General features: G+C 44.9%; 1 pseudogene; it reads right to left on the bottom strand.

Annotated features, from left to right (window-relative positions):
- Window positions 1–538: 538 nt before the first annotated feature.
- Window positions 539–4,574, bottom strand: LOC124501847 (UMP-CMP kinase-like; annotated as a pseudogene).
- Window positions 4,575–14,885: the final 10,311 nt, after the last annotated feature.

Below are 14,885 nucleotides of genomic sequence, written 5' to 3'. Positions count from 1 at the left end.
GATGAAATGTGGACTAAAAATAATGTCTTCCTCCCCTTCACAACCACACAAGCACCTTAACCTGGGACTTCCAGCCTCCAGGAGTGCAAGAAAATTAATTTCTGTTGTTCAAGCCACCAAGTCTGTGATATTCTGTTATAGGAGCCGGGAGTAGATTTATACAATAACAAAAAAGGGAAGAAACACTTACAACAATCACAGGCTTTGTTTCTGAAATTGATCACATGGTCACAGGTGACGTTTATATCTACTTTCTTTCATTTTCCATTCCATATTCCCTTTGAACCCAACGAGTAGTAAATAAGCAATAGAGATCTAATGTAAGTATAGTGACTATAGACAACAATATTGCATTATACTCATCAAACTTATCAAAAGACTACAACGTATTCTTTGTGTCCTCAACCAGCACTTCAGCTGGTAATTTTTTTCCTGGTAGTGACTTAAACCTTCATTCCTCAGGGGTCTAAGCCACTAGTGTCCTCCCTAGATTGGGTTATTATAATTTTCTATTGACCTTAACGGTAGGGCATGATCTCTAGACCAGCAGGGCATAGCTCCAGGGGGACTGGAAGCAAAATTTTGCTAGTGGGTCACTAGAGACAGCAGTAGGGGATATCACTCCTATTTCTACGCCTTGGATTCCTGGACATGTAAATTCTGGCTATGGGAAAACAACACCATGTACTGGATGATTTGGAGCACACACAGCCTAATGGAGGACACTGCCCCAGCCCCGAAAGGTATCACTACCTGGTTGGCACTGTAACTGAGTCTTCCAAAGTCTGTTCCACTATTTTATCAACCCAGCCCCTTTAGGATGATGGGAAACATTGCGAGACCAGTAAATTCCATAAACAGGGGCTCACTTTGCAACCAAGTGAGCTCCTCAATCAGAAGCAATGCTGTGTGGATAATGCATTCTGGAGGTCCACAGATGGTAGTTTTGGCAGAAGCACTGCACTCAGGGAAGGCAAATTCATACACAGAGTAAGTGTCCATTTCAAGAAGAACAAAGTGTTCCCTCTTCCAAGGTGGAAGCCATCCAGTGTAATCAACCGGCCGCTAGGTAGATGGCTGATCGCCCACCCCAGGGAATGGCGCCATGTTGGGGATGCAGTATTGGTCTTTGCTACAAGCAGACGGGGCACTCAGCAGTGGAGGTAGCCAGGTCAGTCTCAGGGAGTGAAAGCCCACACGGCTGTGTCTGTACACAACCTCCGTCCCTGTCATCATTTTAGTCCCCACCACACCCTACCTACGGTCTCCTGGACTCCCTGCAGTACTCCAATGGGAGTGAGATGGGCCAAAGATCTTTCCTATTGAAATGTTTATTTTACCTTTATATGAATATTAAGTGGGTGGGGGGGCAGAGGGGGAGCTCTTGGGTGGCTCAGTAGGTTAAGCTTCAGACTCTAGATTTCAGCTCAGGTCATGATCTCACAGTTCCTGAGATTCCTGAGATCAAGCCACGTCAGGCTCTGAGCTGACAGTGTGGAGCTTGCTTGGGATTTTCCCTCCTTCCTTTCCTCTCTCCCTCCCTCTCTCTCTTTTGAAATAAATAAATAAACTTTAAAAGCAAAAAAAAAAAAAAAAGAAAACAAACAAACAAAAGAAATTCCAATGAAGCGTTACTAAAACACTAACCAGGAGCTCCTGGGTAGCTCAGTCGGTTCAGCGTCCAACTTTGGCTCAGGTCACGATCCCATGATCCCATGATTGGTGAGTTCGAGTCCCATCCGGCTCTGTGCTGACCCCTCAGGGCCTGGAGCCAGCTTCTGATTCTGTCTTCCTCTCTTTCTGCCCCTCCCCCACTCGTGCTCTGTCTCCCTCTCTCTCAAAAATAAGCGTAAGTAAAAATCAAAATAACAAAACACTAACCAAATCATTTTACCATAAGCCTAGTACATGCATCTCAAGGTTCCACTGCTAGGAATTTTGTTAAAAATCAGTTTAATAATGAATAACGCTTATATAAAAGGGCACAGGAACACATGTCATTAGATGTGATCCTTGCCCCTAACCCTCCGATTCATGTCACACTAAAGCTGATAATTCTGCCAGGCTCCGAACCCCCAGTGACCCCATCACGATCCCTGGAAGCAAAAAAGATGCCTTGTCACACAACTTTCTGTAAATTGCAATAAAACAAAGCCTAAGGTTTCTTACCTTCCTATAGGAAATGCTCAGTTATTTGATAAATACTAAAACACTTCTAGGAATTCATTTTATGAGTTTATCAAACACATTTTGCAAGAACTGACCACACAAAAATTCCTGTGGAATTTGGTCCATAAAATTCACTTAAAATGTTGGAAATTTAAAACCTGCAAGAAGGGGCGCCTGGGTGGCGCAGTCGGTTAAGCGTCCGACTTCAGCCAGGTCACGATCTCGCGGTCTGTGAGTTCGAGCCCCGCGTCGGGCTCTGGGCTGATGGCTCGGAGCCTGGAGCCTGTTTCCGGTTCTGTGTCTCCCTCTCTCTCTGCCCCTCCCCCATTCGTGCTCTGTCTCTCTCTGTCCCAAAAATAAATAAACGTTGAAAAAAAAAAAAACCTGCAAGAAAACAAGGAAGTAGAAAATCCTTAATCCTAACGTGTTGTAATTACTAAAGGGATATACACACAGACTAAAGCTCTGCTCACAGAAGGCACAAACTATAAAAGGGATATGCTTTTTTGAGGAAAAACAAAGAACTAGCTGATATCCTTCTTTGTTTTGTGGTTACCATAGCTAAGATGAAGTTAGACCCGAATTCATGATCTACTCCTGTGACCAAAAAAATCAAAAATAAAAAATGCAATTGGTCGGGGCGCCTGGGTGGCTCAGTTGGTTAAGCGTCTGACCTTGGCTCAGGTCATGATCTCGTGGCTCCTGAGTTGGAGCCCTGCACCGGGTCCTGTGCTGACAGCTCAGAGCCTGGAGCCTGCTTCGGATTCTGGGTCTCCCTGTCTCTGTGCTTCCCTAGATAGCACTCTGTCTCTGTCTCTCTCTCTCAAAAATAAACATTTAAAAAATGTTTTAATTTAATTTGTCTTACTACATACTTTCTAGCCATTAAGAGGTAATTATGAAAGATTAAAACCGCCTTCAAAGGGGGTTGTAATAGCAGCTATCAAAGCAATATTCAAGCATGATTTCAAGGATGGTTTCAGGTTTAGAGTCAGCCTTCTTTGTCAAAAATCTTCACAATTTCCGGGGCGCCTGGGTGGCTCAGTCAGTCGAGCATCTACTTCCGCTCAGGTCATGATCTCATGGTTCATGGGTTTGAGCCCACATTGGGTTCTGTGCTGACAGCTCAGAGCCTGGAGCCTGCTTCAGATTCTGTGTCTCCCTCTCTCTCTGCCCATCCCCCCCCTCACGCTCTGTCTCTCTCTCTTTCTCTTTTCTCTAGAAAATAAACGTGAAAAAAATTATAAAAAAAAATCTTCACAACTCCATCGAAAACTTCATCAACAGACTTAGGACATCTATTTTCTTTTTTTGTTGTTGTTTTTAAATTTTTATTGATTTATCTTGGGAGACAGAGAGCACGTGTGAGTGGGGGAGGGACAGAGAGAGAGGTAAGAGGGAGGATCCCAAGCAGGCTTTGCACTGTCAGCGCAGAGCCCCAACGTGGGGCTTGAACTCATGAATGGAGGAATCATGACGTAAGTCAAAATCAAGAGTCAGATGCTCAACCGACTGAGTCATCCAGGCCAGAGGCATCTATTTTTTTCAACTTTCCCCATCTCTTCGTATCAATGATTGGTTTTGTTGACTGAAGATAGGTCTGAATTCTCTGTCCCAAGCTCTCTTTGTTGTCATCGCTTCTACCACTACCCTTTCCCCTCTCAAGACATTGTTCAATACAGATCTCACTATTACAGTCAAAAGACAGAACGAAAGTTCCATCTGCCTGCCTATCCATGGTCTTGTTCCAACCTTAAAGGTTGTCTTGATTCCTTGGAAACCCATCAATCAAGAATCCATTCTTTTGAGCATTGGCAGCCATTGTCTGATCCATTTTCTTCTTTGACAAACTGATGGTTATCTCAACTGGCACAATCTTTCCATCTTTTTTTTTTTTTAAGGTTTATTTACCTTTGAGAGACGGAGCACAAGCGGGGGGAGAGACGGAGAGGGAGGCACAGAATCTGAAGCTGTCTCCAGGCTCTGAGACATCAGCACAGAGCCCGAAGAGAAACATGAACCCACGAACCGCGAGATCATGACCTGAGCTGACGTCGGACCTTAACCGACTTCACCCAGGTGCCCCACGGTATTTTCATCTTCAATGCACTTTTCAGTGAGTCCACCATCCCGTGAATCTGGGCTCTTACTTTCATCACGAAGAAGTTCTCCTGCAAACAGGTATGTGTAGCTCATTTTCTCTACGATGCACACTGGGTCCCCTTGCCAGTGCTGGGACTGCCCAAGACAAACATGACGAGTGGTTTCCCCACGAAGTGAGGACAGAGGAAAGGCGGCCGGAGGGTCAGCAGTGGGAAGCTAAGGCCCAGGACTTGCCTCAGAGGCTCTCCACACACCACATCTTGGCCCGACCCTGAGCCAGCTGACGCCAGGTATGATGACATTCTTAACTCGTTTCCCTCCAACACAGAAGTCCCTCCTTTGTACTCCTTCTGCCTACCCCATATTCATACCCCAGTTTCATAATATCTTCACGCACGCATTCGTTCGCATGGCTTCTTTTCCATACTATGCTATAAAGTACTTTGGTACAGGAAGCACGCTAACTCATTTCTTTTTCCTAGCACTTGACATTTCAGAGATGCTAATAGGTATTTGTTGGGTGAATGAATTCATGGTTTCCCTAAAATATAGCTTGCATAGAGAAAATAATAAGAGCTAACACTTACGGAGCACTTCCAAAATACCGCGTCCAAATCTGATCGGTTTGTATTATCTCACTCTTTGTTATTCATAGGAAGGAAACTGAGGCACAGAAATGTGAACCTTGTCACATAGCTAGTGGGTAGAATGGGGATTCAAATTCAGGCTGGTGGGGGCGCCAGGCTGGCTCAGTCAGTTGAGTTGGGTGTGGAGCCTATTTCAGAAAAAAAATTCAGGGGCGCCTGAACCGAATTTCAGTCAGTTAAGCCTCCGACTTAGGCTCAGGTCATGTTCTCATGGTTTGTGGGTTTGAGCCCGTTGTCAGGCTCTGGGCTCTGTGCTGACAACTCAGAGCCTAGAGTTTGCTTAGGATTCTGTGTCTCCCTCTCTCTCTCTGCCCCTCCCCTGCTCTCTCTCTCTCTCTCTCAAAAATAAACATTTTTAAAATTTTTTTAAAAGTTCAGGCTGTCTTACCTTATATCTAAAACACAAAAGAAGTTGACAAAGGTCTGAGAGACATTGGATTTTGAGATTCTGAGCCTTTAACAAAAATGCAAGCCGGCCTCCTGGGGTGCTAGAAGGCTTCTGTCTTCATTTGGGTGGTTGTAACTTGATCTGCATACATAAGTAAAAAAAATTCACCAAGCTGTACAACTTGAGATTTGTTCATTCTATGCAAGTAATTTCTCAGTATTAATTTTAAAAAAAAAGAAAGAAAAGAAAAAGCCTTGTTTCATCTTGCCCTAACCCTTTCTAGTGCATTCAACAAATGCTTCCTTAAATGCTTCCTTAAAATTTGAATTCCTTTTTCAACATCAAACTAGTTGCCTTATCCTTGAACTCGTTTTTCACAATTAAACTTACTTACTCCTGGAAGGCAGGATGCTCTTGTTACCTCTTCCTCTAGTCCTTTTATAATATTAGAATACTCTGGTATCCAGAGATATTCTATGTAAAATATTTAGATGTGGTATTTTGAGAGTCAACAGCTTTATCTAATCCCACTACCAGCAAATTAGAGCAACTAGTAAGGTGTTAGATTTTTCCCTTTATTCTCCCCCCAGCCCCTCCCACCACCTACTTTTTCCAAGTTCTTCTTCTTCCTCATTCTCTCACACCTACTGAGAAATCGAGAAGCCCACTTCTCTTCCGGGCTTGTTCCAGAGCAATTTTATACTTGGAAAATTTTTGCTGGACATCCTTAGGTATGTCTCCTCTCCCTGGGGGCTAGCCCCGCTAAGGACGAGAAAGGATTCCCTTTTGTCATTGGGTCAAGATCCCCTGAGGGTAGGGTGGGAAACAGGGAGTAGCCTCGATATCCATAGTGTGGCTCAGGGTCAAGGCTCTTTGCCAATTCAGTTTACCCTTGAGAGGTCTCCACAGGGACACCTTAGAATTCGCTACACCTAGGAATTCAGTTCTTAAATATTAAAAGCCTTTAGTTAGAGTAAACTCTGACAAATGCAAAACAGAGCCACAGGGAAGAAGATGGTTGGGTGGGGGGGGGGATTTTTTTCTTTTTTTGAGAGTTCTTGTAATTCTCCAGTTTTCTGAATATCAGTGTTTTAACCACATGAGCTGATTAATTCAATACAGATGTATTGAAGGGATCCTGGGTGGCTCAGTTGGCTGAGCCTCCGACTTCGGCTCAGGTCATGATCTCAGTTCGTGAGTTCGAGCCCTGCATTGCCCTGCGTTGGGCTTGCCGCTGTGAAGTAGACCCGGCGTCAGATCTGTCCCCCTCTTTCTCTGTCCCTCCCCAGCTTTCTCTCCCTCTCTTTTTCTCTCTCTCAAAACTAAACATTCAAAAAAAAAGACTTAAAACCATATGTATTGAGATTTTTTTTGCTACTGCTACGCACTGTATTCTAGAGCACTGGTTCTCAAACTACTGGATGCACAAGAATTACAGATTCCTGAAAAACAGATTCTTGGGGGACCTGGGGGGCTCAGTAAGTTAAGCGTCTGACTCTTGATTTCGGCTCAAGTCTTGACCCCACACTTCCGTGAGATGGAGCCCATGTCCGGCTCAGTGCCGACAGCACCCAGAGCCTGTTTGGGATTCTCTCTCTCTCTCTCTCTCTCTCTCTTTCTGTCCCTCCCCCGACTAGTGTGCACACACACTCTCTCAAAATAAACACACACTAAAAATAAAATAAAATAAAAGCCAGATTCTTGGGTCCCACTCCCCGAGATGCTGACTCAGTAGGTCTGGGATAACACCGAGCCCATGATTTTGACTTTTTCTTTTAATTCTTTTTTAATGTTTATTTATTTTTGACAGAGGGAGAGACAGAGCATGAGCGGGGGAGGGGCAGAGGGAGAGGGAGACACAGAATCCGAGTCCGAAGCAGGTTCCAGGCTCTGAGCAGTCAGCACAGAGCCTGACGTGCGGCTTGAACTCACCAACCGTGATATCATGACCTGAGCCGAAGTCGGACGCTCAACCCACTGAGCCACCCGGGCGCCCCAATGATTTTGACTTCTTTTTTTTTTTTTTTAAGTTTATTTATTTTTGAGACCGAGAGAGACAGAGCATGAACGGGGAAGGGGCAGAGAGAGAGGGAGACACAGAATCGGAAGCAGGCTCCAGGCTCGGAGCCATCAGCCCAGAGCCCGCCGCGGGGCTCGAACCCACGGACCGCGAGATCGTGACCTGAGCCGAAGTCGGACGCTCAACCGACTGAGCCACCCAGGCGCCCCTGATTTTGACTTCTAACAAGTGCTTAGGTGATGCCGATGTTGCCAGAAAGGACTATACTTGGAGTAGCATTGCATTAGGTTCTAGAAATAAACCAGGCCCTTAAGGAGTTATTATTCCCGCCAGTTATTATTATTCCAAACATAAAAACTAACAACTAAAATGCAGTGACCACTGCTGTGGGAAGATTGAGGTACAGAAGAGGGACATCTAATTCACCCAGAGAAGGCGACTGTGGAAGGTGATGCCCGATCTGTGTCTTAAAAGATAACCAAGGAAGAGGTGCCTGGGTGGCTCCGTCAGTTAAGCCTCTGACTTTGGTTCAGGCCGTCATCTCATGGTTCATGAGTTCGAGCCCCATGTCCGTCTCTGTGCTGACAGCCCCGAGCCTGGAGCCTGCTTTGGCTTCTGTATCTGCCCCTCTCCTGCTCACTCTCTTTCTCTCAAAAATAAATAAACATTAAAAACTTTTTTTAATTAAAAAAAAAAAGATAAGGCAGGAAAAAAAAAAAGCTTAAGAAAAAAAAACCCTAAAAACACGAACCAAACAAAGAGCCGGAGGGAAGCATTCAGGGTGGAGGGGATTGCTTGGGTAGAACAATTTGCCAAGGCTTGGAACTGGCTTGAGAGGCAGGCAGAGTGATGACTGCGTGCTTCCTTAGCCAACACTTAAGCAGAGGGACAGTAAGGCTGAATGGAAAGTAAATCACCCTGGCACAGAGTTGGTTCGGCGTGTGGAAGGTTCACTGGAGGCGGACAGAGATGGGGGCAAGAGACGGTGCTTGGACAAGGGTCAAGTGAGGCCATTAAGATGGCAGCCCGAATAAGTGACCTGACATAGTTATTGACTGAATAGAAGTTTGGGTGGTGGAAAAAGGAGTCAGTGATATGTCACCTATTTTGTAGGGTGAAATTTTTTTTAAGATTGGGGGTGGGGGGCAGCCCTGCGTGCCTGTGTCGGTTGAAGGGCCGATTCAACCGAAGGGCCGATTCTTTTTTTTTTTTTTTCAACGTTTATTTATTTTTGGGACAGAGAGAGACAGAGCATGAACGGGGGAGGGGCAGAGAGAGAGGGAGACACAGAATCGGAAACAGGCTCCAGGCTCTGAGCCATCAGCCCAGAGCCCGACGCGGGGCTCGAACTCACGGACCGCGAGATCGTGACCTGGCTGAAGTCGGACGCTTAACCGACTGCGCCACCCAGGCGCCCCGAAGGGCCGATTCTTGATCCTGCGGTTTGGTTTGTGAGATCCTGCATTGGGCTCTGTGCTGACCGTGCGGAGCCTGCTTGGGGTTCTCTCTGCCCCTCCCCTGGTCAAGCTCATGCTCTCTCTCAAAAATAAATAAACTTTTTTTTTTTTAAAGGATGTTAATTTTTAAGTAATCTCTCCACCCTACATGGGACTCAAACTTACAACCCTGAGATCAAGAGTCACGTGCTCTAGCGGCTGAGCCAGCCAGGTGCCCCTACTGGGTGAATTTTTACGGAACTTTGAAACTTGTGCTCACGGTAAAGTCACTGGATGAAATAAAGTGGCCATGAATTACTTGAAGTGGATGACATATATTATCAAGGTTTATCATATTATCCACCATGTAAGTGTGAAGTTTTTCGGGGCGCCTGGGTGGCTCAGTCACTTAAGTGTCTGACTTCGGCTCAGGTCATGATTTCGCGGTCTGTGAGTTCGAGCCCCACAGCGGGCTCTGTACTGACAGCTCAGAGCCTGGAGCCTGCATCAGATTCTATGTCTCCCTCTCTCTCTGCCCCTCCCCTGCTCTCTCTCTCTCTCTCTCTCTTAAAAATAAATAAAAAACATTTTTTAAAAAAGTGTGAAGTTTTTCATAGTAAGTTTCTTTTAGGGGAAAAAAGTGTGGTTTTGCTCTCCTAGCTATCTCTAAACCAGCAGCCTTGGTGGTGTGGTTCATCCTGATAACACAGGTAAATTGAGGGTAATCTATCTCCCAGAGGAGCCAGAAAGACGGATTGTTTGTTGCAAATCAAGGTTGACTCTTTTAGAAGAGCTTCAGGCTCACTGAATACAGTTTAGGAGACTTGAGGCAAAGAGCATTGTTGCTTTTTAAAGATTATTAATTGAAATGCAGCTTAATATTTAAATATAAGGAAATGCCTCCTGCCCTCTATTTGCTTACAAAGCCCTAGGTCTCCTTTAAACCCATTCCTTCATCAACAAATAATGACTGAATATCTATTATTTTCCTGGTACTTTTCTAGATAGTACTTCTCAAAACAATGGCATACTAAAGGATCACCTGGAGAACTTTTTAAACAGATTCCCAGTCCCCTCCACCACAGATTCCTATTCTGGAGTTCTAAGCCCACCCATTTGTGTCCCTAACAAGCTCACAAGTGATGCTGATGAGGACAGCCGCACTCTTCTAGGGCTGGAATACTACACGGAACAAAACTGGCAAAAATTCAAATAACTGTCCTCACATAGCTTATATTTTTATTTTGTAAGATTAAAAAGAAGCTTTTTGTTTTTTACATTTTTTTAAAGTTTATTTACTTTGAGACAGAAAGAGAGAGAACCAGCAGGGGAGGGGCAGAGAGAGAGGGGGACAGAGAGAGGAGGAGAGGATCTGAAGCAGCTCCAATGCTGACCGCACAGAGCCCGGTGTGGGGCTCGAACCCACAAACCGTGAGATCATAACCTGAGCCAAAGTCAGACGCTTAGCTGACTGAGCCACCCAGGCGCCGTATTTTTAAGATTTTTAAAAAGTTTTTATTTATATTCAAGTGATCTCTACACCCAACACGGGGCTCGAACTCACAACCCCAAGATCAAGAGTCACATGCTCCTCCCGACTGAGCCAGCCAAGGGCCCCATCACGTAGTTATATTTTAACAATGTTTTAGAAATTTATTTTTTTTTTATTTTACTCATCTCTACACACAACGTGGGGCTTGAACCCATGACCCTGAGATCAAGAGTCACACGCTCTTCTGACTGAGCCAGCCAAGTACCCCTTAGCTTATATTTTAGTTGTAGGGAAATAGAAGATGATAGACAGATGAGAGATGATATAGACAGATGAGGATAGAGCAAATATATATTGTGTCAGATGGTGACAGGAGGTCTGAAGAAAAAGCAAAAGAGGGGCGCCTGGTTGGCTCAGTCGATTGAGCGGTTGAGCATCTGACTTCAGCTCAGGTCATGATCTCCGAGGTCTGTGAGTTTGAGCCCGGCGTCAGGCTCTGTGCTGACAGCTCGGAGCCTGGAGCCTACTTGGAATTCTATGTCTCCTTCTCTCTCTGCCCCTCCCCCACTCATGCTCTGTCTCCATCTCTGTCTCTCTCTCTCTCTCTCTCTGTCAAAAATAAATAAACATTAGGGGCGCCTGGGTGGCTCAGTCGGTTGGGCGGCCGACTTCAGCTCAGGTCACGATCTCGCGGTCCGTGAGTTCGAGCCCCGCGGCGGGCTCTGGGCTGATGGCTCCGAGCCTGGAGCCTGCTTCCGATTCTGTGTCTCCCTCTCTCTCTGCCCCTCCCCCGTTCATGCTCTGTCTCTCTCTGTCTCAAAAATAAATAAACGTTAAAAAAATATATAAAAAAAACATTAAAAAATAATAATAGTGAGAAAAAAAAAAGAAACACCAAAGTGGAAAATGATAGGGAGTGCGGGACATTTTTGAGAAGGTAATGTTAAGGATGTAAAGGAGTGGAGAGATCAAGCTGCTTAGATTTCTAGGGGAAGAACCGATCGGGAGAGATAAGAATGATAGCAAAAGCCCTGATTCTGGAGATTTCCTGGCTTGTTCCAGGATCAGTTAGGAGGCCAGCTAGGAGGGTGGAGAACACAAGGTGACAGGACAGAGTCTTACAAGGCCAGAAGAGGTTCACCTTAATCCAGGACTTCAATCTGTGACTGTAAATGTGATAACACCGAACGGGGATTTTAAGCAAAGGAATAGCTTGATATGACTTGTCTTAACAAAAATTCATTCTGGACAATATGTTGAAGACTAGATAACAGGAAGGCTAGGGTGCAAACATAGAGACCAGTTGGGAAGCTACTGGAATCATCCAAGGGACAGATGGTGGTTTGGGTAGACTGGTAACCTGGGAGATACTTTAGAAAAGGTCAAACGCAGCTTGGACACAAGTAATTTCAAGCCCCTGGCTCTCTTGTGACACAGGCAATAACCAATATATACATGTTCTCTAAAAGAACATAACCATGGGGCACCTTGGGTAGCTGAGACTGTTAAGCATCAGACTCTTGATTCCGACTCGGGTCATGATCTCAGGGTTTGTGAGTTCAAGCCCCATCACGGGCTATAAAGTAAATAAAAATAACAAATACATAAAAGTAAAATAAATAACCATTTCTTGCTGCTCTGCTGGCTCTCTAAGCCCTGGCCCATGTGATGATCAAAATTCACTCCCACAGGGGCGCCTGAGCGGCTCAGTTGGTTAAGCGTCTGACTCGGGCTCAGGTCACGATCTCATGGTTGTGGTTTGTGAGTTTGAGCCCCGACATGGGGCTCGCTGCTGTCAGCACAGAACCCCCTTCGCCTGCTGCTGATCCTCTGCCTCCCTCTCTCTCTGCCCCTCCCCCACGCCCTCCTGCTCTCTCTCTCTCTCCCTCTGTCCCTCAAAAATAAACAAACATTAAAAAAAAAATACTCCAACCATTGAAGAAAGAAACATTGGAAGACACAAAAACATCAACAAAGATGGCCTTAAGGTTTTGGCCTGAACAACTGAAAAGGTGGAATTGTTCTACGCTGAGACGGAGACCGTAGGAGGAGCCTGTCTAAAGAGGAATATTGGGAGTTTGGTTTTTGAAATATTAATTTTGTGACGCCTTATAGAAGCCCCAGTGGGGGATGTTAGGTAGGCAGTTGAATAGATGAGATTGAGTTTGGGGACTAGGTCTAGGATAAAGATGTACATTTGAAGGTCAAAGGCATATAGATGGTATTGAAAGTAATAAGACAGGATAAGATCACCAATATAGTGAGTCAAGATAGAAAAGAGGTTTGAGAACTAAGCTTTGGTACATTCTAACGTTTTGATGAAAGGAGATGAGAAGAACCAGATGAGAAGAACCCCACCAGGTTCATTTCTGTCAGCCTGTCAGCACGAAGATCCTCGGTCCCCCTCTCTCTGCCCCTCCCCTGCTTGCATTCTCCCCAAAATAAATAAATATATTAAAAAAAAATTTTTTTGCTACTTGTGGTCACTTCATTACCTGTCAGGTCTCTTGCCCCTATTTCCCAATGACCCATTATTTTCTCTAAAATAATAATAATAATAATTCTTCCTAACCATCCATTATTTTTCTAAAATAATAATAATTCTTTGCCAAAAGTGTTCATTTTCGAGAATTCCCTCCCCTATTCTCTCAACAATTTTCCATCTCGGTTCAACAGAAAATCCTCCAAGAAGGCTTTGCGGATTCCCCTCCCCAACCACACCTTCTCTTGTTTGGCCCCCCTTAGCATCCAGTACATACATCGTTTTGGGATTTATTTTTCTTTTCAATACTCATCCCAGGACATTCTTTTTCTTTTTCTTTCTTTTTTTTTTTTTTTTTGGTCTGTTTTCATCTACTCTACTAAACTATTACCTCCTCAAAATTAAGATGATGTTTAATTATTTCTTTTCTCTCTAGCACAGGATAGGCACTCATGCATTATTAGTTGAATAAGAAGTAAATAAATACATACACACGTATGTCTGTACGTATGTAGGCAAGAAACAGTTACTTATAGAATGGGTTTATTAGCCAGAGTGAAAGAACGTAAATAGGAGCAGAAACATACTTGAGAATTAAGTGAAAAGAAAACAGGTGAATGCCTATCACTTTGGATACACCCAAGTCAACTCAAATGGACAATGGGTGCAGGGTAAAAACAATGATGCATCAATAATAAATCCGACGATCCCGTCCGTGAGAAATTAATTCCATGTTTGATGTATACATTAAACTCAGGAGCAGTGAAGTCAATATTCATCCTCCAGATGATTGTCACTTCCTCTTTTTTGTGACAGGTCAGCAAAAATCTGGTGCAAAGTTGGGACACCTGTGCTCTGAAAGGATTACGTCACCCAACGTGCGTTTCCTACCTTTAAAGTGAGAAATAAATCTTGTCTGAAAAATACTTTTCATTTTTAGCTCTTTTTTTTCAGCTCTTTCCCAGAGGGCGGTCCTAGGAAAACAAAACCTAAAATCACGTTTGCATTTGCAGCCCTGGACTCTAGCGCATTGTAACACACCCCTCCTCCACCCACGCAGCCCACCCCTACAATTCCTAGGTCTCCAACACCTACCTGAGCATGCTCAACCTTATTCAAATTGCTTTCCTGGGCAAAGAATGTAGTTAAGTTTGCCTTCTAGCTACCAGCCCCCTTCCCTTTGGTCTTTCTCTCCGGAGGCTCCGACCCTAGATACAATAAGACACGGATGGGGGAGGGGTGACTTCAGCCAGGCTTTCATGCAAAGATCCCAGTCAGCAAAGAACAAAGCTTCTGGTACCTGCAGTTTAGAGAGCTGTGGGCAAAGGCGTCTGGTGGCCTTGACTGCACTCGTTTACCAACTGTGCGAATTGAGAGGCAGGAAGTCAAGTTTTCCGCGTCTTATTTTTTTTTTTTTAACCTTTATTTATTTTTGAGACAGAGAGAGACAGGGCATGAACGGCGGAGGGTCAGAGAGAGAGAGAGAGACACAGAATCTGAAACAGGCTGTCAGCACAGAGCCCGACGCGGGGCTGGAACTCATGGACCACAAGATCACGACCTGAGCTGAAGTCGGAGGCTCAACGGACTGAGTCACCCAGGCGCCCCTTCCGCGTCTTAATTTACTTTTCTCCCGGTTTTATTGAGATGTAATTGACATATGACATTGTATTAGCTTAAGGCGCACAGCATAATGAACTGATGTACGATATGTTGCAAAATGATTACCACAATAAGTTTAGTACACATCCAACATTACATTCCCTTGATTAAAAGAAATCATATTCTATGGGGCCACCTGGGTGGCTTAATCGGTTAAGCATCGGACTTCGGCTCAGGTCATGATCTCACAGTTCGTGAGTTTGAGCCACATTGGGCTCTGTGCTGACAGCTCAGAGCCTGGAGCCTGCTTCGGATTCTGTGTCTCCCTCTCTCTCTGCCCTTCCCCACTCATGCTGCGTCTCTCAAAGATAAATAAAAGAACAGTTAAAAAAAAGTATAGGGGCGCCTGGGTGGCGCAGTCGGTTAAGCGTCCGACTTCAGCAGGTCACGATCTCGCGGTCCGTGAGTTCGAGCCCCGCGTCGGGCTCTGGGCTGATGGCTCAGAGCCTGGAGCCTGTTTCCGATTCTGTGTCTCCCTCTCTCTCT

Source organism: Lynx rufus, unplaced genomic scaffold, assembly GCF_022079265.1.
Source record: "Lynx rufus isolate CCGP_SWC_20201006 ecotype Redwood Valley unplaced genomic scaffold, mLynRuf1.p SCAF_7, whole genome shotgun sequence".
NCBI lineage: Eukaryota > Metazoa > Chordata > Mammalia > Carnivora > Felidae > Lynx > Lynx rufus.
The sequence above is the reverse complement of the archived record's forward strand: the minus strand, read 5'-3'. Positions and strand labels throughout refer to the sequence as shown.